At 44.6% G+C, this 23257-nt stretch overlaps 1 long non-coding RNA gene across 2 annotated transcripts in view; it reads left to right on the top strand.

Moving 5' to 3' along the window:
• LOC142599409 (uncharacterized) overlaps window positions 1-23257 on the top strand; it is a 333928-nt gene that overhangs the window by 27089 nt on the left and 283582 nt on the right. The window contains exon 1 of one of the 2 annotated variants that reach the window (XR_012832962.1): window positions 12161-12197. The exons of the other annotated variant lie outside the window; for it this stretch is intronic. This is a non-coding gene — a long non-coding RNA (uncharacterized LOC142599409). Of the gene's footprint in view, window positions 1-12160; window positions 12198-23257 lie in introns of those variants that run through there. 2 annotated transcript variants of the gene reach the window in all.

The raw sequence follows: 23257 nt of genomic DNA, 5'->3' as shown, positions 1-23257 counted from the left end.
AAAGGTAACACCGACCAAGAGATTGGCAATAAATTGGCAGACTCAGAGGCTAGAAAGGCAGCAGAAAAGGGTAAAGTGATGGCAGCCTTAATTCCAGATGGTAAACTTCAAATTCCAAATTCTGATTTGGAGCCAGATAAGTATTCCAAAGAAGATAAAAAATTAATCAATGATTTAGAAGATAACAAAGGAAAAGATGGATGGTTTTATGTTCCAGATGGACGAATAATAGTACCCTCTAATTTGTTATGGAAATTAGTTTTAGATGAACATAAGAAAACACATTGGGGTACAGATGCTTTATATAAACAATTAAACCAGAAGCTAGTAAGTTGAAATTTGTACACTACTGTGAAACAAGTAACCCAAAGGTGCGAAATTTGTTTAAAGAATAACCCGAATACCTCAAACAAGATTCAGATGGGTGTAATAGGAAAAGGTAATAGTCACAGACAGTTAAATATAATCGAACAAACTGTTCTAGCAACACAAGTTAGAGGATTAGATCAACCCATACATCCTTTTAAACCCGGAGACTGGGTTTATGTTAAGAATTTCACAGGTAAACCATTGGAAGAGAAGTGGAATGGACCATTTCAAATGCTGTTAACAACCCTCACTGCAATCAAGATCAAAGAGCAGCCTGCGTGGATTCATTATTCAAGAATCAAGAAGGTCCTTGCATCATGGACTGTGGAACCACAATCACCCCTTAAGATAAAAATAAAAAGGACATTATGATCAATTGGACACTACTCGTGACAATAATAGTCCTGAGCCATGTCAGTCAAAATCTACACTTCTCTCTAGTCCAAAACATCACTCAGATGCCTAAATATTCCGGCCATGGAATATCCTTAATAGGAGTTCCGCTTCCATCTATTGGGCAAACACCACCCTTAGAAAAGATTCCCAGTCCAAATGGAACCAGGAATGGAAGGTAGAATAGTTGTTTAGTAAGTTCAGGAAAGGGCACCTTTGTAGGAGAATATTACATTGATTGATCCTGTTTTTCAAAGGTTGAACTATACTGGACTCCCGGTTCCATTAGGAACGAGATGGTATTGGCTATGTGGTACATTGGCTATGAAGATATTGCCCCTAGGATGGAAAGGAGCTTGTACTCTTGGAGCTTTAGTTCCTAACATTACTATCGTTGACAAATTATACCCACAGGATGAAAGAATAACAACTTCCCTCAAAAGGATAAAGAAAACTCATAACGCTATAGCAGATAGGTTTACTAAGTTCCATAGTTTTGTAAGGTGGTTTCTCCCATGGCTAGGGGTAAGTGAACTAGAAAAAAACTATAGTGAACATTTCAGCAGTAATAGAAAACATTGAGAACAAAACCATTGATGCAATACAGGCCTTGCAAATTGAAATAACTAGTCTGTCAAAAGAAGTGATTCAAAACCGAATGGCCCTTGATTTATTATTAGCTTCACAAGGTGGTGTTTGTGCAACCATAAATATAAGCTGTTGTATGTACATAGACCAAAGTGGTAGAATCTCCACAGATTTAGACGAAATCCGTAGACAAAGCGAAATATTGCATAAAATAACTAAAGACCATATCTCATGGGGTTTTGAAGAAATTTGGCACAAGTTAACTTCCTGGCTACCTAATTCGACCTGGCTCCGGCAGCTATTTGGTTTTGTCCTGCTTATAGGACTGATGATAATCCTGACTTGTATATTAATACAATGTGCATTTTGGTGTAGTAGGCGAACTTCAGGAGAATATGAGAACTGGAAACAAAATAAGATAAGACACGCAGTAGAGTCAGGGAAATACTTTAAGAGAACATCGCAAAAAGAGAATGTATTGTAGGCCTTCTTGCGAAAGAATTCGCAACTTTAATGAAAAGGGGGGAATGAATAGGGGAATCTAATTAGCGTATAACAATTTAAAAAAAAAAAAAAAAAGAATATAACTTGGCAATACTTGAGTCAGGCCCCACAAACTCAGGCTTCGCCTGTCTCATGCTCCAGTACAAAAGAAAACAATTAATAAAATAGTTGGAATGCAGAAGCAGGATAAGAGAAGCCGTAAATTAGGGAATAGTCCTTGGGTATGAACTAGAAAAGACACAAAGTTTGAGGCAACCTGATAAAGGGAGGCCCAACATGCCAACAAGCCTGGGACCATCTGGGCGGGATGGATAACAAGGTTGCTGAGCTTGGAAAAACGGGGATAATGAAGAAGAGGTCACCCAACTCTGTACACTGAAGAAGAGGAGAAAGAGGAAGATTTGAGGAGGACGACCCCTGACGACCACCTGAGAAAGAAACTGCGCAGGCGTATCAGGACATTAGCATATATTCAGGAGTTCCCGGAATAATAATGAATATGTATTAAATGTATCAGAAACCTAATGAATATGTAAACTCTTTTGTAATATAAATCACGAACAATTTGTTTCTCGTCGAGACGCACGTTCGTGGAAATATCCCGGTGCGACTCCCAGCGCTGCAATAAAGGATACCTGCTTAATAGTCACATTGGCTATTGAGTGAATTTTCTTTGATTCAAATGCCATATCATTTAATATGATTCCTTCAGAATCTTCAGAACTATTCTTCTCTATGTGACAGAAGTTTCTGAGGAAGGTCAATGATACCTCTAAGAGATTATGACAGTTGAATTATGGATTCAAATAGCTCTGCCTTTTACATGACCACAAAAAATGAAATAACTTTTGATTTGTAGCCCTGTTGTTCTAATCTACATTTCTCCATTATAGCTCATCTAAAATCAGGCAATCTAGTTGTATATAAACTACACATTTTTCCTTGAATCATTCAGCGAACTATATATTTTAAATTAAATGGCACCTCTGCTTAAGGAAATATGAGATGGAGCTAGTATTACAGAACTAGCAGAAACATTCATAACAGCCATTACTAACAAACAAAGCATGGACTGCAAGAAAAGTTTTGAGATGGAGGATACTGACTTTTCAATTGCATTTGGAAATCCGTCAAATGAAATCTACTGAAATATTTTGCTTGAATTCAAGGTCTTGTTTAGTTGGTATTTAGTGTAGAATAGATGCAGCTTCTTTCTTTTGTACACATTACTTGATGGCAAGACATCACTGCTGGTTTGTTTTTTTTTTTTTTTTTGGTGTGTGTTCACTTGGCGGGTGCTGGTAAGAAGATACTGTAGGTTTTTTGTTTTGTTTTTCATTTTACTAGTCAGCTCAGATTAAAAAACTTCTCATTCAATTCTTCCTATGTCTGGCTGTAATCCAGATATTGTTAGAAGTGATCCTGCTATGGTTTGTCTTTTTAAAATATTAGGACCAGATTTCCTCTGTTTTCTTTACATGTATTTGTCTAACATTGTTAGACATTGTTAGCTAGGAAATACAGCAGGCCAAACTTTCTTTTGTATCATTGTCCTTGCTCTAGGATTCAGCTGATAGAAACTGCTGATTGGACACCCTGGCATTGTAAAGTAGGCATGGTCTACCTGTGGAATGCAGAAAATGAAAGTAAATATATGCTTGTGCAAAGAGGTTTTATTTCTTCCTAAATGTAAGAGCAGAAGGGTGTTGGAGACAGATTGGACCATCCCCACTGGAACTTTATAAACCTCTGTAAAATCTCTCCTTCTGTCTTAAAGGTGATATAAAGTTGCAGCAGGGTGCAACCATGGTAGCTGTGTACCTTGCTCAAACTTGTCACAACATGTAAAAAACTAGAATTTGTTCTTGTTTTTTAGCTAACTAATTTTGAAATGAATTTTAACTTTTTTTTTTTTTTTTTTTTTAACTAACACTTAAGGGCATTACAACATTCTTGTGCTTTTGTTAGCTTGTGCAGTAGCTACCTGTGGGGATTATTCTGCCTATTCCAAAGCTAGCATGATGTGTGTCCTGGTTCTGGCAAGGATAGAGTTAATTTCCCAAGGAGCCAGGACAGGTGAGCCAAGCTGGCCGGGGGCTATTCCATACCATGTGACATCATGCTCACCATAAAAGGGGGCTAGTCGGGTAGGGGCGGGTTCGGCGTGTCGGCGTGGCTCCGGGACGGGTCGAGCGTCCGGTCGGTCGGTCGGTCGGATCGGTAAAATCGTTCTCTGTTATCACCCATTGTGAATATCTGTTATCAGCACTGTTGTTGATTGTTTCCCTCTCCCTTGCTGTCCCAGTAAACTGCCCTTATCCCAACCCTCGAGGCTTTGCCGTTGTTTTTCCGTTCTCCACATCCCGCTGGGGGAGGGGTGAGCGAGCGGAGCGTGGCACTTAGCTACCGGCTGGGGCTAAACCACGTCCGATCCTTTTTGGCGCCCAACGTGGGGCACGAGAAAATCGAGATAAGGATAGTGATTGGAAGAGGTAACGGGCAAAACATTGAACGTAACTTGAGAGTGATATAGTGGTGAAGGGACTAGAGGTAGATTTTGTGTGTAGATTGTCCACTCTTGTTTGGTGTTGTGATAGTGTTGTTTTGCTTTTGGTGTGGGGAATTCTTTTTTCTTTGTTGATGTGATTAGTGTTTGTGAAGTTTTGTGTTGAATGTATATTTTAACGATAATTCTTAAATATGTGATTCACAGAGGCGAGGGGTGGAATGTGTTGGTTTTGCGTGGCAAGGTTTTGGTAGCGGGGGGGCTACAGGGGTGGCTTCTGTGAGAAGCTGCTAGAAGCTTCCCCTGTGTCTGATAGAGCCAATGCCAGCCGGCTCCAAGACGGACCCGCCACTGGCCAAGGCCAAGCCAATCAGCGCCTCTGTGATAACATATTTAAGAAAGAGAAAAAACAGTTAGAGAGCGCTTTTGCAGCCAGAGAGAGGAGTGAGAAGATGTAAGAACATCTGCAGACACCAAGGTCAGTGCAGAAGGAGGGGGAGGAGGTGCTCCAGGCGCCGGAGCAAGATTCCCCTGCAGCCCGTGGTGAAGACCATGGTGAAGCAGGCTGTCCCCCTGCAGCCCATGGAGGGAGGATGAGGGGGTGTAGCGATTCCACCTGCAGCCCGTGGAGGACCCCATGCCAGAGCAGGTGGAGACACCTGAAGGAGGCTGTGACCCCGTGGGAAGCCCGCGCTGGAGCAAGCTCCTGGCAGGACCTGGATCCGTGGAGAGAGGAGCCCATGCCACAGCAGGTTTGCTGGCAGGACTTGTGACCCCGTGGGGGACCCACGCTGGAGCAGTTTGCTCCTGAAGGTCTGCACCCCGTGGAGGAGACTCACGTTGGAGAAGGTCGTGAAGGACTGTCTCCCGTGAGAGGGACCCCATGCTGGAGCGGGGGAACGATGAGTCCTCCCCCTGAGGATGAAGAAGCGGCAGAAACACCGCGTGATGAACTGACCGTAACCCCCACTCCCCGTCCCCCTGTGCCGCTGAGGGGGGGCGGAGGTTGAAGCCGGGAGTGAAGTTGAGCCCGGGAAGATGGGAGGGGTGGGGGGAGGTGTTTTTAAGATTTGGTTTTATTTCTCGTTCCTCCACTCTGTTTTGCTTAGTAATAAATAAGATGAATTCCCTCTCTAAGTTCGGTCTGTTTTGCTCGTGATGATAATTAGAGAACGATATCTCCCTGTCCTTATCTCGACCCGTAAGTTTTTTTTCATTGTACCTTTTCTCCCCTGTCTAATGAAAGAGGGGAGTGATAGAGCGGCTCTGGTGGGCACCTGGCCCTCAGCCAGGGTCAACCCACCACAGTCTTTTTTAAAAGGACTGATGTGGTTTAGCCCCAGCCAGTAGCTAAGTGCCACATGCCGCTTGCTCACTCCTTCCCTGGCGGGATGGGGAGGAGAACTGAAAAACAATGGCAAAGCCTGGAGGGTTGGGATAAGGGCAGTTTACTGGGACAGCAAGGGAGAGGGAAACAATCAACAGTGCTGATAAGAGATATTCACAATGGGTGATAACAGAACGATCTACCGATCTACCAACCGGATGCTCAACCCATCCCGAGCCACGCCGAACCCGCCCCTACCCAACTAGCCCCCTTTTATGGTGAGCATGATGTCACATGGTACGGAATAGCCCCCGGCCAGCTTGGGTCACCTGTCCTGGCTCCTTGGGAAATTAACTCTATCCTTGCCAGAACCAGGACATTATCCACCCCTTATTCCATACCATCTACGTCATGCCCAGATTATTTCACAGAACTCATTGCCTTACTCTATGGGCTATTGCTCTAAAATGTCTGTTGAGTTCATTTAGTCCATGGTTTTGGGTTCCATCTGCCATTACAGTGTCTCAGAGCGGAAGCAATGGTGCATGCTGCTGGATTGTTGCATGCTGCATCCGGAGTCTTCACAGCCGGTGTATCTGGTATGGTCCATGCTCACAGTCTGGATGCCAAAGATGTGATTTTTCGATGAAGTTTCTGGGCACCAGTTGAAGGCAGTTCTAGTTCTATCATTGTGGCACTTTGTTCAAAGTCCGTCCCTCATTAGTTTTGGGTGATTCTTATGGTCATACCATTGATACAGTATATCGCTACTAATATCATGCAATTTAATTTATTGGCTATTTTCACCCAAAATCAAATCCCCTTGGGGTACACACTGGACTTCCCCATCTTTTCTCATCACCCACCAAGTGCACCCTGGTCCCTGAGCAAAAGCAATCTCACAGATGGGCTTGCCTTTGCCTGAAGCAGGGATAACCCAAACTGTTTTACCCAACATATTTTTCATGTGCACTACAGGAACTTTATCCCCTTCTACTGGGCGTGGAAATTTTGACTGGGCAGGGCCAGCTCGATTGGCAGATCCCCGAGTGTTAACTAACCAGGTGGCCTTTGCTAAATGTGTATCCCAGTGTTTGAGGGTCCCATTGCCCTCAGGGTGGTTTTTAGCAGCCCATTGCACCTTTCAACTTTCCCAGAGGCTGGTGCATGATAGGGGATGTGGTACACCCACTCAATACCATGCTCTTTGGCCCAGGTGTCTATGAGGGTGTTCCGAAAATGAGTCCCATTGTCTGATTCGATTCTCTCTGGGGTGCCATGTCGCCACAGGACTTGCTTTTCAAGACCCAGAAGAGTGTTCCGGGCAGTGGCACGGGGCACAGGATATGTTTCCAGCCACCCAGTGGTTGCTTCCACCATTGTAAGAACATAACGCTTGCCTTGGCGGCTTCGCAGGAGCGTGATGTAGTCGATTTGCCATGCTTCCCCATATTTATATTTCAACCACCGTCCTCCATGCCACAGAGGCTTTACCCGCTTGGCTTGATTGCAGCACACGTTTCACATTGATGGATGACCTGTGAGGTGGCGTCCATGCTCAAGTCCACCCCTCGATCACGGGCCCATCTATATGTCGCATCTCTTCCTTGATGGCCTGAGGTGTCATGGGCCCACCGAGCTATAAAGAATTCACCCTTACGCTGCCAGTCCAAATCCACCTGAGCCACTTCGATCTTGGCAGCCTGATCTACCTGCTGGTTGTTCTGATGTTCCTCAGTGGCCCGACTCTTGGGTACGTGGACATCTACATGACGTACCTTTACAACCAGCTTCTCTAGCCGGGCAGCAATATCTTGCCCCAATGGGGCAGCCCAGATGGGTTTGCCTCTGCATTGCTAGTTGCTCCGCTTCCGCTGCTGTAACCACCCCCACAGGGCATTGGCCACCATCCATGAGTCGGTATAGAGGTACAGTGTTGGCCACTTTTCTCTTTCAGCAGTATCTAAGGCCAGCTGGATGGCTTTCACCTCTGCAAACTGGCTTGATTCACCTTCTCCTTCAGCAGCTTCTGCAACTCGCCGTGTAGGACTCCAAACAGCAGCCTTCCACCTTCGATGCTTTCCCACAATGCGACAGGACCCGTCAGTGAAGAGGGCATATGGTTTCTCATCTTCTGTTAGTTTATTATACGGTGGGGCTTCAGCACGTGTCATCTCCTCCTCTGGCGACATTCCGAAATCTTTCCCTTCTGGCCAGTCTGTGATCACTTCCAGAATCCCTGGACGACTGGGGCTTCCTATTCTAGCCCGTTGTGTGATTAGGGCAACCCACTTACTCCACGTAGCATCGGTTGCGTGATGTGTAGAAGGAGCCCTCTCTTTGAACATCCAACCCAGCACTGGCAGTCGGGGTGCCAAGAGGAGCTGTGCTTCAGTGCCAATCACCTCTGAAGCAGCTCGAACCCCTTCGTAGGCTGCCAATATCTCCTTTTCCGTTGGAGTGTAGCGGGCCTCGGATCCTCTGTATCCCCGACTCCAAAACCCCAGGGGTCGACCTCGAGTCTCCCCCGGTGCTTTCTGCCAGAGACTCCAGGTAGGGCCATTCTCCCCGGCTGCGGTGCACAGCACATTTTTGACATCTGGTCCTGCCCGGACTGGCCCAAGAGCTACGGCATGAACTATTTCTTGTTTAATTTGTTCGAAAGCTTGTCGTTGCTCAGGGCCCCATTTGAAATCATTCTTCTTCCGGGTTACATGGTAGAGAGGGCTTACTATCAAACTGTAATTCGGAATGTGCATTTGCCAGAAACCCACAACGCCTAAGAAGGCCTGTGTCTCCTTTTTGTTGGTTGGTGGGGACATGGCTGCTATTTTGTTGACAATATCCATTGGGATCTGACGCCACCCATCATGCCACCTGATTCCTAAAAATTGGATTTCCTGCGCAGGCCCCTTCACCTTACTTCGTTTTATGGCAAAGCCAGCCTGCAGCAGGATTTGGATTATGTTCTTCCCTTTCTCAGAAACTTCCTCTGCTGAGTTGCCCCATACAATGATGTCACCAATGTATTGCAGGTGCTCTGGGGCTTCACCCTTTTCCAGTGCATTCTGGATCAGTCCATGGCAAATGGTGGGGCTGTGTTTCCACCCCTGGGGCAGTCAATTCCAGGTGTACTGGACGCCCCTCCAAGTGAAGGCAAACTGTGGCCTGCACTCTGCTGCCAAAGGGATCGAGAAAAATGCAGTAGCGATATCAATTGTGGCATACCATTTGGCTGCCTTTGACTCCAGTTCATATTGAAGTTCCAGCATATCTGGCACGGCAGCACTCATGGGCAGTGTGACTTCATTCAGGCCACGACAGTCTACCGTCAGCCTCCACTCTCCATTGGACTTCCGCACTGGCCGTATGGGACTGTTAAAGGGTGAGCGGGTTCTGCTGATCACTCCCTGACCCTCCAGTTGATGAATTAGCTTGCGGATGGGAACCAGGGAGTCTCTGTTGGTGCGGTATTGCTGCCGGTGCACAGTTGTAGTAGCAATCGGCACCTGCTGCTCTTCAACCTTCAGCAACCCTACAACAGAAGGGTCCTCCGAGAGACCGGGCAAACTAGACAATGGTTCAATTTCCTCTGCTTCTAAGGCAGCTATTCCAAAAGCCCACCGGTAGCCTTTTGGGTCTTTGAAATACCCTTTCCGGAGGTGGTCTATGCCCAGGATGCACGGAGCCTCTGGCCCAGTCACAATGGGGTGCTTTTGCCACTCATTCCCAGTTAGACTTACTTCAGCCTCCAACCGAGTCAACTGTTGGGATCCCCCTGTCACACCAGAAATAGATATCGGTTCCACCCCGTCATAGCTGGATGGCATTAGGGTACACTGTGCACCCATGTCCACTAGGGCCTAGTACTCTTGTGGGTTCAATGTGCCAGGCCATCGGATCCACACAGTCCAATAAACCCTATTGTCCCTTTCCTCCACCTGGCTGGAGGCAGGGCCCCTCTAATCCTGCTCGTCATAGTCACTACTCACCTCTTGCAGAAAGGACTTAGAAGTCCCTTCAAGAGGATCATAACTGTGATCTGGCCTTTCACTGGGTCTGGGGGGCTGCCCGGTAGAAACTGGAGCAGCATTCTTTCTGGAAGAGTCCCTTCTTACAGCTGTCTTGCCTTGTAGCTCATGTACACGTGCCCGCAGGGTTGAGGTGGGCTTCCCATCCCATTTCCTCATGTCTTCTCCGTGGTCACGCAGATAAAACCACAGGACACCTCGTGGTGTGTATGCTCTATATCCCCTCTCTGGAGCAGAAAAACGCTTACTCCTAACAGCTGAAATACGGGTCTGTGGGGGTGGGGAGTACGATATATCCTCTTTGAGTTGCCGGACGTCCTGGGACAGTTTCTCCACAGCCAAGACGAAGGAGGAAGAAAGGCTCTCTTCATACTGCCGGAGTCGGCCAGCCACTTCGTCCACCGTGGATGCCTCTTCACTTTTCCAGTCGATTACTGCCAGTGAGTTGTCGTACGATGATGGTGCACTTTGCACAAATTTTCGCCACATGGGTCGGGTACAGTGGACTTCATTGGGGTTGTGGGCAACTGTGCATTGTCCGGATCATAATAAACCATCTCCCGCACAGCTAATTCCCTCAGATATTGAATACCTCTCTCCATAGTGGTCCACTTGCCTGGACAACATACGACATCTTCGCTGAAAGGATACCTTTCCCTCACACTTGACAGGAGTCGCCTCCAGAGGCCGAGGGCCTGTGCCTTCTTCCCAATTGCTTTGTCAATGCCCCCTTCCCTAGACAAGGATCCCAGCTGCTTGGCCTCCCTGCCCTCCAGTTCCAAGCTACTGGCCCTGTTATCCCAGCAGCGGAGCAGCCAGGTAATAATATGCTCCCCTGGAAGGCGGCTGAAATCTTTCTGCCTATCTCGCAGCTCACTCAGGGACAGAGATCGGGTGATCACTTCTGGTTCTGGCTCTTCTTCTTGTTCTCGTGATGGCCCCGGTTCATCATCATCTTTCACTAAGCGAACTGATTTCCTTGTGTATTTCTTTTTGTGTATAGGGCAACTGATACTGGTGTGGGTTGATCTTTTGGCTCGACTACAGTGCCTGTTGCGGGGGTTTGTGTAGCTGCAGTGCCTGTTGCGGGGGCCTGGGCAGTTGCAGTGCCTGTTGCGGGGGCCTGGGCAGCTGCAGTGCCTGTGGGTCCACTCTCTCCCTCTGGATGGTGCTGTCTACTATCAAGCAATGTTTGATAGATGGTGGCCAGGGCCCAGCACAGCGCAGTAAGTTGTGTCTCCTTAGAATCCCCACAGCATTTTCCTTTCAAATAGTCTACCATTTTATCAGGGTCTTGCAGTTGTTTGGGAGTGAAGCTCCAAACCATTGGGGGTGAAAAGGTCTCTAGATACCTGCCCATACTCTCCCACATGCCATGCCAGCCCTGACCACTCAGCCTTGGGGAAGATCCCTGGGTGGTACTCTTTTGCTAACCCTGAACAGGACTTGGAAAGCATGCAGGTGACCTAGCAACAGGAATATACTGGCCTGAACATTCCAAGGGTATTCAAAATACTCAAAAATTGTTGTAACCAACCAAAAGGGAAAAGAGGAGGTGAAAGAGTGGGAGAAGGTATCCCCCCCCGTCTTCCCCATAGATTGGGTCTAATTATTAATCAGTTCTGAAAGATACTGGCCGAGGTACGGGCCTGACCGAAATGCTACATACACATACCAGCTCAGACCCATGACTGTCAGTGATATCATAAGTCATTATCACACAATACAACAACATGAGAACACGAACCCCTCTCCCAGAGGTGATAAACAGCACCGCAGGGATTGCATAGAGTAAACACGGGTTTACAAACCAGAGCCATGTAACCAAACAGAACATCATTATGACCAGTGACTGTTTCAATAACATTATAAATGCTTATAACAACTTTGTTTTAACACACTTGGGTCAGACTTGTCGTTATCACAACCCCTCGAGCCCCATGTTGGGCGCCTAAAAAAGACTGTGGTGGGTTGACCCTGGCTGAGGGCCAGGTGCCCACCAGAGCCGCTCTATCACTCCCCTCTTTCATTAGACAGGGGAGAAAAGGTACAATGAAAAAAAACTTACGGGTCGAGATAAGGACAGGGAGATATCGTTCTCTAATTATCATCACGAGCAAAACAGACCGAACTTAGAGAGGGAATTCATCTTATTTATTACTAAGCAAAACAGAGTGGAGGAATGAGAAATAAAACCAAATCTTAAAAACACCTCCCCCCACCCCTCCCATCTTCCCGGGCTCAACTTCACTCCCGGCTTCAACCTCCGCCCCCCCTCAGCGGCACAGGGGGACGGGGAGTGGGGGTTACGGTCAGTTCATCACGCGGTGTTTCTGCCGCTTCTTCATCCTCAGGGGGAGGACTCATCGTTCCCCCGCTCCAGCATGGGGTCCCTCTCATGGGAGACAGTCCTTCACGACCTTCTCCAACGTGAGTCTCCTCCACGGGGTGCAGACCTTCAGGAGCAAACTGCTCCAGCGTGGGTCCCCCACGGGGTCACAAGTCCTGCCAGCAAACCTGCTGTGGCGTGGGCTCCTCTCTCCACGGATCCACAGGTCCTGCCAGGAGCTTGCTCCAGCGCAGGCTTCCCACGGGGTCACAGCCTCCTTCAGGTGTCTCCACCTGCTCTGGCGTGGGGTCCTCCACGGGCTGCAGGTGGAATCGCTACACCCCCTCATCCTCCCTCCATGGGCTGCAGGGGGACAGCCTGCTTCACCATGGTCTTCACCACGGGCTGCAGGGGAATCTTGCTCCGGCGCCTGGAGCACCTCCTCCCCCTCCTTCTGCACTGACCTTGGTGTCTGCAGATGTTCTTACATCTTCTCACTCCTCTCTCTGGCTGCAAAAGCGCTCTCTAACTGTTTTTTCTCTTTCTTAAATATGTTATCACAGAGGCGCTGATTGGCTTGGCCTTGGCCAGTGGCGGGTCCGTCTTGGAGCCGGCTGGCATTGGCTCTGTCAGACACAGGGGAAGCTTCTAGCAGCTTCTCACAGAAGCCACCCCTGTAGCCCCCCCGCTACCAAAACCTTGCCACGCAAAACCAACACAATGTGCTACTCAAATTGAGTGAAAAGGGCTACAAAGGAGGAAGTTTTACAGTTTGGAAAGCAGTGGTCATAGAACTAGATATTCTCATCTTGTTAGTATTATCTCAGTAATGAAAAGCCTTTAAAAAAATTTGTTTTTTCTCTTAAACTTTCATGACATTATGCGCATATAAATGTACATATGCACAGATGTACTACAAAATTTTCTTTTGCGATTCTTACCAGCTCTTACCAGATTCTTTAGATGTGGCATTGGGAGAAGGAGCATTAGTTCTTGACCTCCTACTTGCAATTTCTCCCTTTTCAGGCACCACGCACAAGTCCTGCTCTGTGCAATATTTGCCTCATGCATACAAGTTCAAGATTTTTTCTTAGTTTGAAGTAGCTTTTTTTTTTTTTTTTTTTTTTTGTTTTGAAGCTCAGCAGTTATGTTTCCAGTATCTTCAAGGGATGGATTGGAGATCTTGGTGATAATGCTGAGTCTGAAATTCTTCTACTTCCACAAGAGAAACAAATGTATATTTGGGCTCTCACTATTGGAAAACATCCTCTTTAGGCACCTTGATATTAAGAATGTTGTAGCGGTCCTAACTGGAGTACTATTGTACATCCATCTGAGCATACACAGGTCTACACTTTTCTGTACTGTTCTGTGCTGTGCTGCACACATGACTTGGCCTCCAGGACTCCACTATGCTGCACATATCTCTTGATGTGGGATAAGCTTAGCTGACTAATCATAATGAAAGGTGGCACCCACTTGGCACTGATGGTGATGTCTTTATCATGAAGTGAAGCAAAGTGTTTTCATATAAATAACCTTTTGCTCAATAGCAGAGAAGATAAATAGAGTTACTTATGCCTAAGAAATTTCTATTAAAAATCAACCACGATGCCAGCAAACCTCACCACTGATAGTAAATCTGTGCACCATGTTGTGTCCTTACCAGAGATCCATCCAATGCTGTATCATCTCAGGGTTCCCAACATCACAAGAGACATAAAATTTTATAATGTGCTATCAGTTTTTCTTGGAGATTAATAAAATCTATATTGAGACTGCCTTTCTTGCTGGGATTCAGAAAGAATGAGAACCTGCTGGTGCAAAACAAAAGTACTCCTATATAGTGGATTTTCTCTGTACCTCTTCCTTAAAAAGTAAAAGTTATTTCAAGTGAATTTCCATTGAAAAGTACTGAGGAAAAGCAACTATCTGAAAAAATAGCAAAGAAAGGAAGAAAGGTTTTTATTAAAAATTAAACTTGGAACTTTTAAATGTTCTCTCCTGCTTCTTTCTCATCCTTTATTATATATTAGGGTACTTTGTTGACCAAAATTTTCTGGATCTCTGGCCATAAACCTTCCTCAGATTCCAACCTGTAATGTTTTGTTGTTGTGGTAAAGTAACATTTTGCAATTGAATATAAGCCATGGGTATCAAATATTCCCAAATACTCAGGAGAGGACATGACATAGCTGCAGCTAGAAAAAAACTTAAGTGTTAGACATTATTTCCATAGGAAAAAGTATTTTGATATACAGCTGGAAGATACAATAGGATTAAATGTTACCCAACATCTGGAACGTTACCTGGACTTGTGCAAGACATTTGACACTGTCCCATACAACATCCTTGTCTCTAAATTGGAGAGACATGGACTCGATGGATGGACCACTCAGTGGATAAGGAATTGGCTGGATGGTCACACTCAAAGAATTGAGGTCAATGACTTGATGTCCAAGTAGAGACCAGTGACAAGTGGCGTTCCTCAGGGGTTGGTATTGGGTTCAGCACTGTTTAACATCTTTGTCAGTGACAGGGATAGTGGGATCGAGCGCACCCTCAGCAAGTTTGCCGACGACACCAAGCCGTGTGGTGTGGTTGACACGCTGGAGGGAAGGGATGCCATCCAGAGGGACCTTGACAGGCTGGAGAGGTGGGCCCGTACGAACCGCGTGAAGTTCAACAAGGCCAAGTGCAAGGTCCTGCATGTGGGTGGGTGCAATCCCAAGCACAGCTATAGGCTGGGTGAGGAATGGATTGAAAGGAGCCCTGAGGAGAAGGACTTGGGGGTATTGATTGATGAGAAGCTCAGCATGAGCCGGCAGTGTGTGCTTGCAGCCCAGAATGCCAACTGTGTCCTGGGCTGCATCAAAAGAAGTGTGACCAGCAGGTCGAGGGAGGTGATCCTGCTCCTCTACTCTGCTCTTGTGAGACCCCACCTGGAGTGCTGTGTCCAGCTCTGGGGGCACCAGTACAAGAGAGACAGTGAGCTGTTGGAGAGAGTCCAGAGGAGGGCCACGAAGCTGATCAGAGGGCTGGAGCACCTCTCCTATGAGGACAGGCTGAGAGAGTTGGGATTGTTCAGCCTGGAGAAAAGGCAGCTTTGGGGAGATCTAATTGTGGCTTACCAGTACCTGAAGGGAGCCTACAGGAAAGATGGAGAGGGACTGTTTATCAGGGAGTGTAGTGACAGGACAAGGGGTAATGGGTTTAAGCTGAAGGAGGGTAGATTTAGATGAGATGTTAGAAATTCTTTACTGTGAGGGTGGTGAGGTACTGGAACAGGTTGCCCAGAGAGGTTGTGGAGGCCCCAATCCCTGGAAGTGTTTAAGGCCAGGTTGGATGAGGCTTTGTGCAACGTGGTCTAGTGGAGGGTGTCCCTGCCCATAGAAGGGGGGTTGGAACTAGATGATCTTCAAGGTCCCTTCCAACCCACATCATTCTATGATTCTATGATTCTATGATCTCTGGAAACTTGTGCTAGCACATCACTGTTGTGTTTTCTCTACAGAACAGCACGTTTTGTTCTCTGTCTCTCTTAGTGACTTACTACCCAGCTCTTCAGTAGATAAAAAGGTTTAGTGGATAATTGTTTGATTTGTTCTGTTGATATGAAAAAACCCACCAAAACAAATCCATTCCTTATTTTCCTGGTAAAATTAGCTCATTTAGTAAGATTTTGTGGGTGGGGTTGCTAATTTTTTAAGTAGCTAAGTGGTAAAACATTTCAGTGTTAACTACTCAGGAGCCTGAGACCTAGTTTACAATAGGGAAAAAAGTAGAATACAATTGTAGTGACACAATCTGAAGGCATATATAGACATAATAGTGCTCTATTATATAAACAGTAAGCTTAATTTTAAAATGGCTTAGGAAAAATGAGTGATTTGATGATTTCCTAAGACTGAGTGTGTAAGGCAACATTTCAAACAAATAAAAAGTACACATAATTGAAGTCTAGAGTGCTCTCTCATTTCAAGGGCTTAAGCATTCAGGAATATGTTTATATTTAGGCTCTGATTTTTCTGACAGTTTTATTTTGCACTTCAGCAGTAGAGATACAGTGATAGTGTCTGAAATTGAACTGATTTAAAAGTGACTAACTATGTGATTTGTGTGTGTCCTGGTTTTCAGCTAGGATAAAGTTAATTTTCACAAGAAGCTGGGAGGGGACACAGACAGTACAGCTGACCCAAACTAGCCAAAAGGGTATTCCATACCATGACATCATGCTCAGTATATAAAGGGGGGGGGGGGGGGCGAAGGGTGAAGGAAGGAGTCAGGCTGGCATCAGTTTTGGGTGGTGAGCAAATTGCATTGTGTATCACTCGCTTTGTATATTCTAAGTAGTGATGTTGTTATTTACCTCTCCCTTTGCTGTCTCAGTAAACCGTCCTTATCTCAACCCACGAGTTTTATGTTTGTCTTCCCATTCTCCTGTCCATCCTGCTGAGGGGGAGGAGTGAGCGAGCAGCTGCCTGGTGCTCAGCTGTGGCTGGGGCTGAACCATGACAGTGTAGTATTTTATGAGGAAGAAAAAGAAATAGTATTGAATTATGACCATAAGTTGCAGTTTCTTTGAAATGTATTCTACATGCTGACAGGTTTGCTTTCCTATACAAATCTTAATATCTACTATTAACTAGTATATTTCTTGTGTTTTCCTATCATTGACTTTCATTAGTGCATAATTTTGTACAAGCAAGAAAAAATAGGGATCATCAAACTACTTTTTCTCATCTATTTTTTGGAATTAAAAAAAAAATTGCAACCTGATACACAGATCTATAGATTTGTATAATTTTTATGCAGGAGCTGTGAGGATATGTTAGCAAATACTTGACAATGTTTTACAAGAAATAGACTTTAAATATATTCTGCTGGTTATCTGTAGCCTTCCAAATCTTAGACAAACGCTACACAGAAGATGCATGTCTTAGCTGAAGCAGTGTAGGTTAGCTAATTGTATTTGCAGATTTTTAGTCCTTTATTTAAAAATTTTTAGTCATTGGTGCTAGAAGGAAATTAAAAACTGAATCCAAGAAGTGATAAGCAGTGAGCAAAAGGAAGGGAGCAGAGGTGGGTCCTCAGGAAAAATATGAGTGAAGACTTTGGAGACTTCTGGTTTTCTCTTTAGGAGAAATCAGTAGAGCACTATCCTTCTTCTGGTTTTTTGAAATGTAACGGTCACAGAGAAAGGAGGACTGTTTGGGTTTTGTGGTATGACTTCCCCAATTCTTTCTCGGCTTTACAACTTCCATCTTGTAAGTCACTGTCCCTTGTTCGTTCACTTCCTCCTCTCTGGACTAAACCTCTTTCATTTGGGTACTTCAGCTCCAGAATGGGCTAGGCCACAGGTCATTGAGTATGCATGACATTTTCTTGACTAACTGCTCGGATGTGCTCCTGGACAAGGGGTGACACAGTCCTTCCTACTGTGACTTTTCTATCTGGATATGAAAATTTTATGTTATGATACAAGGATAATTCTTGTTTCTGCTGACATTTCAATCCCGTCTTCTGAGATAGAGACAGTCATATTCTGGTTTCAATTACACTAAAGGATGGTACGTAAGACATGGAAAGTCCTGTTGTTTTGCTGATGTCCACAACAGGATAGAGTGAGTATCTTTTTATTGTTTACTGGTCAGTTTCTTAATTTATTCCCTTAATCCTAGACATGATCTAAGATCTTTTTAGTTCCTTTGGTACTTCTGTGAGCTGTGTGACAACTCACTAAATTATAATCTAGGTTCTGTCCCAGTCCCTTCTTCACATTGTTATCAATCTTTCAGGCCATTTATTTCTCTCATGTAAAATTATTAGAAGCAGAAGAGCTCATTTTTCTAAAAATACTTTCTTTTCTTAGAAGTTTCTTTTTTTAGCAACTAAATAGTTAACATTTATAGATCCTTTCATCATAGAATAATCATCATAAAATGGTTGGATGGGATCTTAAAGATCAACTAGTTCCATTCCCCCCTGCCAGGGGCAGGGACACCCTCCACTAGATTAGGTTGCCACAAAGCCCCATCCAACCTGGCCTTGAACACTTCCAGGGAGGGGGCACCCACAGCTTCTCTGGGCAACCTGTTCCAGTGCCTCACCACCCTCACAGTAAAGAACTTCTTCCTAATATCTAATCTAAATCTACCCTCTTTCAGCTTAAGGCCATTACCCCTTGGCCTATCCCTACGTGCCCTTGTAAACAGTCCCTCTCCAGCATTCCTGTAGGCCCCCTTTAGATAATGGAAGGCTGCTACAAGGTCTCCCTGGAGCCTTCTCTTCTCCAGGCTGAAGAACCCCAACTCTCTCAGGCTGTCTTCACAGGAGAGGTGCTCCAGCCCTCTGATCATCTTCGTGTCCTTCCTCTGGACTTGCTCCAACAGGTCCATGTCTTTCCTGTACTGAGGACCTCAGAGCTGAACACAGTACTCCAGGTGTCATGAGAGTGGAGTAAATGGGGAGAATCACCTCCCTCGACCTGCTGGTCACACTTCTTTTGGTGCAGCCCAGGATACAGTTGGCTTTCTGGGCTGCAGACGCACATTGCTGGGTCACATTGAGCTTCTCATCCATCAACACCCCCAAGTCCTTCTCTCCAGGGCTTCTCTCACTCCATTCCCCACCCAGCCTGTAGTTGTGCTTGCGATTGCGCCAACCCACATGCAGGACCTTGCACTCGGCCTTATTGAACTTCATGGAGTTCACATGGGCCCACCTCTCCAGCCTGTCAAGGTCCCTCTGGATGGCATCCCTTCCCTCCAGCATGTTGACCACACCACACAGCTTGGTGGTATCAGCAAACTTGCTCAGGGTGCACTCAATCCCACTGCCCACGTCACCAACAAAGATGTTAAACAGTGCTGAACCCTATACCGACCCCTGAGGAACGCCACTTGTCACTGGTCTCCACTTGGACATCAAGTCATTGACCTCAATTCTTTGAGTGTGACCATCCAGCCAATTCCTTATCCACTGAGTGGTCCATCCATCGAATGCATGTCTCTCCAATTTAGAGACAAGGATGTTGCATGGGACAGTGTCAAACGCTTTGCACAAGTCCAGACAGATGACATCCACCAATGCTGTAACCCCGTTGTGGAAGGCCTCCAAATTTGTCAGCCATGACTTGCCCGTAGTGAAGCCATGTTGGCTATCACCAACCACCTCCTTATTTTCCAGGAGGATCTGCTCCATGATCTTGCCAGGCACAGAGGAGAGACTGACTGGCCTGTAGTTCCCCGGGTCTTCCTTTTTTCACCTTTTGAAAAATGGGAGTTATGTCCCATGGCAGTGAGAACTGCCACAAACTTCTCAAATATGAAGGATGGTGGCTTAGCAACTTCATCTACCAGTTTCCTCAGGACCTGCATCTCATCAGGTCCCATGGACTTGTGCACCTTCAGGTTCCTTAGATGGTCTTGAGCCTGATCTTCTCCTACAGTGTCAAGACTGAGGCAAACGAGTCATTGAGTACCTCAGCCGCCTTCATATCCTGGGTAACCAAGTCTCCTGTTTCCTTCCAGAGAGGGCCCACATTTTCCCTTGTCTTCCTTTTATCACTTATGTACCTATAGAAGCTTTTCTTATTGCCCTTGACATCCCTGGAGAGATTTAATTCCCTAACTGCTCAGTTTCTCTGTATTCCTCCAAGGCTACCTGCCCTTGCTTCCAGCCTCTGTAGGCTTCCTTTTCATATTTGTGTTTGTCCAGGATCATCTTGTTCATCCACACTGGCCCCCAGGTGTTTTTGCCTGACTTCTTTGCTGAAATGCATCACTCATGCGCTTGAAGGAGGTGATCCTTGAATACTAACCAGCTGTCTTGGGCCCCTCTTCCCTCCAGGGCTTTGTCCCATGGTATTCTACCAAGCAGGTCCCCGAAGAGACAAAAGTCTGCTCTCCTGAAGTCCAGAGTAGTGAGTTTGCTCTGCACCCTCCTTGCTGCCCAGAGGATCTTGAACTCCACCATTTTGTGGTCACTGGAGCCAAGGCAGCCCTCAAGCTTCACATTCCCCACCAGCCCCTCCTTGTTGCTGAGAACAAGGTCCAGCATGGCATCTCTTCTTGTTGGCTCCTCTGTCACTTGGAGAAGGAAATTATCATCAACACATTCCAGGAACCTCCTGGACTGCTTGTGCCCTGCTGTGTTGTCCCTCCAACAGATATAGGGGTGGCTGAAGTCCCCCATGAGGACCAGGGCTTATGAATGTGAGGCTGCTCCTATCTGTTTATAGAAGGCCTCATCCACTCAGTCTTCCTGGTTGAGTGGTCTGTAGCAGACCTCCACTATAGTGTCACTTGTCCCTGCCCTCCCTTTAATCCTGACTCATAAGCTCTTGGTCTGCTCCTGTTCATAGGAGCATTGTTTTTATTTCATTAAGCTCTATGTTCAATGTCTGGAAAATTGTCAGTATTCTTCCAGGGTCTTTTTAAATTTAGACATACATATCTTTATGGCACTAGATGTACATCATAATTTGATTTTCTTTTTTTTCAGAGACTCAGTCCCTAGCAAGGTAAATAAGTTTGTATTAAATGTATCAATTTCAAACCAATATTTGACGGCTTATCCATTACTTCTTCACTTTGTCTCTAGCGTTCATCATCTCCACACCAGAGAACTTGATACTTTTCAAAAGAGGTATTGACCAAAAGAATTAGAGCTAAAGAGGGCATTATTTCCAAAACAGTTAGTACAGCAAACTGATGGAATGTGCTGAGACTGCACAGTGGCTTCATCAAATCAATTCATTCCCTGCTTGTTTACATACTCTTCTTTGATTTGAGCAGTCAAAAAGTCTTTCCTTGTCTTTTCAGCACTGGGAAGTCAGAAAAGCTGATCCATACATCCTTAATCCTTCTATTTGCTAGACAAAATAAAATAGGCTTACCTTGAGATCATGAATTGTTAGTCCTTTTTTTCTGTAGTTGTTAACAGTGAATCTTTGTTTACAACTGAATTATCTACAGGTGATAGTACCATCTATCAGATGTGATGAGGATCTAAGGTCTTGTGATCACCTGTTACCTATTTTCATGGTGCTGGACAAAGACCTAATGCAAAAACAATGTATGGACAATAGAACTCCATCATATGTGGTCCATCACATGGTAATAAAACTAACACTCTCCTCTAAAACAAAAATGCCCAAAGCATTTTTTTAAAACTGAGTCCAGTAACTACATGTGAAAACCATCAGTTTCTATTCATGTTTTCATCTGTAATAAAATACTGAGAAGCAGTCTGGGCCTCACTCAGTGAGCTGCTAAGTACCATGTAATGATGAATAGGAAGTGGAGAGTCATATCAATTAAAAATGAATAAAACTTTTTCTGCTGTTACAAAGAATTAAATGTTTCTAAACATTCGAGAAAATTTTGACAATTATTTTCTTTTGAAAAGTCAGTAGGGCAATATAGCTATTGTTGAGAGCAGGAAGTGAAACTCTCAACTGTACAATGACAATTTAATTTAAAATATAACAGCACTCAATAGACTTAAAAAGTGGACTTACAAAGGAATAACTGATGTGAGACTATTGCCCTGCAAGTTTGTTTTAGGTGATGATGATCAAAGAATGATTTCATTTCCAGAGCTCAGACTAATTTTTTAACTGGTTAAAAAGAAACAGAGCACACAAGAAACATCTCCAAAACTTCATGTCTCTAAACTGCACGGATAGTGGCTATACTAAATACACAGGTTTATAAGTCTGTTTTTACCCAGTTACTGGCAGGGTCAGAGGTAAGGAGGGGTCAAATCTGGTACCACTGAATTCAGTATGGCCAGGATTTTACCCCAGGTATGGTCTGTTCCAATAAATATTTCTGAAAGTTTTAAGCATAAAATCAGGAGATGATTGTTGAATTTGTTCGTCAGTTGTTTTTCTAGCAGGTTCCACCACAGAGAGAGTAGTCCAACCATTAAATTTCAAAGATCTGTGGTATTGCAATACAAAGAATCTGACCTCAAAGATATCAAAGTAAATAACTTCAAAAGAGTGGAACTGCTGTAAAACAAGTCTTAAATCAGGATGGAATAGTCAGTTCTAGCAGATTTTGCGTATTTGTTTTCTGGGTTTTGATAGATTTCTCTTTCTATACAGAATTCACCAGTTCTGGCTCCATAGTTGCAGCTTTTAATGGAACAACAAGAGGATTGTGCAATTAAAAAGAGGAACATTTAAAATTACATACATAAAGCACATGATTTCTAGAATGGTTTTTAATTTCTCACTTTTAATTACGTCGACCTTGGTGCTTATATTAATCTGTAGAATTCATTGGCATATGAATTGATGACATTCAAAATGTGATAACCTGATAATAAATACATAGTTCCATATGTTTACGTTTCTGTTATAAGAATATCCAGAGTTATACTATATGTATGATAATTGAATTCTGATGCAATTCTCTACCTAATGCAGACAAAGGGTAATCTAGTATTGAGGACTTTGTGTCAGCTTATAGGAGTTCCTGCAACTTCTGATGTGTCTGTTTAAAGAGAAGATGCTGGTCTGTCCAGCCAATCAATTAGCACTTGCAGGACTTTTTCTAAGTTCCTGTAATAGATGGTACCCTAACTCAGCTTTCTTTCAGTGTGTCTATTTTTGTTCTTTTTCTTTGTTGTTTTAACTTAAAAACAAGTCACTTTAATGCGATGGGAAAACTGTTTCTTTCTCTGTATTAAACCAGTTCAATTACACTTGAAAGCAAAATAACTCTGTTAATTTCTGCACTGCTCCAATTTTTATATTCTGAAGTATATCTACATTAGAGTTATGATGCAATGAAATCTAAAAATAAGTGGACCAAAAGTAAACTAGTCAACTCAGAAAGAACAGCAGTTTTGCTAGTGCAGTTTGGTGCACAGCGAGGATTAATTTAACCTATTAGATACAGCTAAAGTAATCCATACTGAACTCCCAATGAAGCTGACAATCAGAGGGAAGATACTGTATAGGTATACCCTGTGTTAATGTAAACATTTTGTAGATTTGTAAGAGTGACAAATTTTGATATATATTCATTAATGAGTTTATATATAGGAAAATGAAATAAAAACATGAAAAAATAACATTTGAAACATGAAGCAGAGTTAGAAGAGCTTTCTTTCTGACAATTGAAAAGACTTGGAACATCTAGCTACTTATTAAAATATTTGCAAAAAGCAGCTCTCTATAGCAGGAAGAACAAATC

The sequence above is a fragment of the Balearica regulorum genome, chromosome Z (genome assembly GCF_011004875.1).
Source record: "Balearica regulorum gibbericeps isolate bBalReg1 chromosome Z, bBalReg1.pri, whole genome shotgun sequence".
Taxonomy (NCBI): domain Eukaryota; kingdom Metazoa; phylum Chordata; class Aves; order Gruiformes; family Gruidae; genus Balearica; species Balearica regulorum.
Note: the sequence above shows the minus strand (reverse complement) of the source record. Positions and strands in the feature narration are given on the sequence as shown.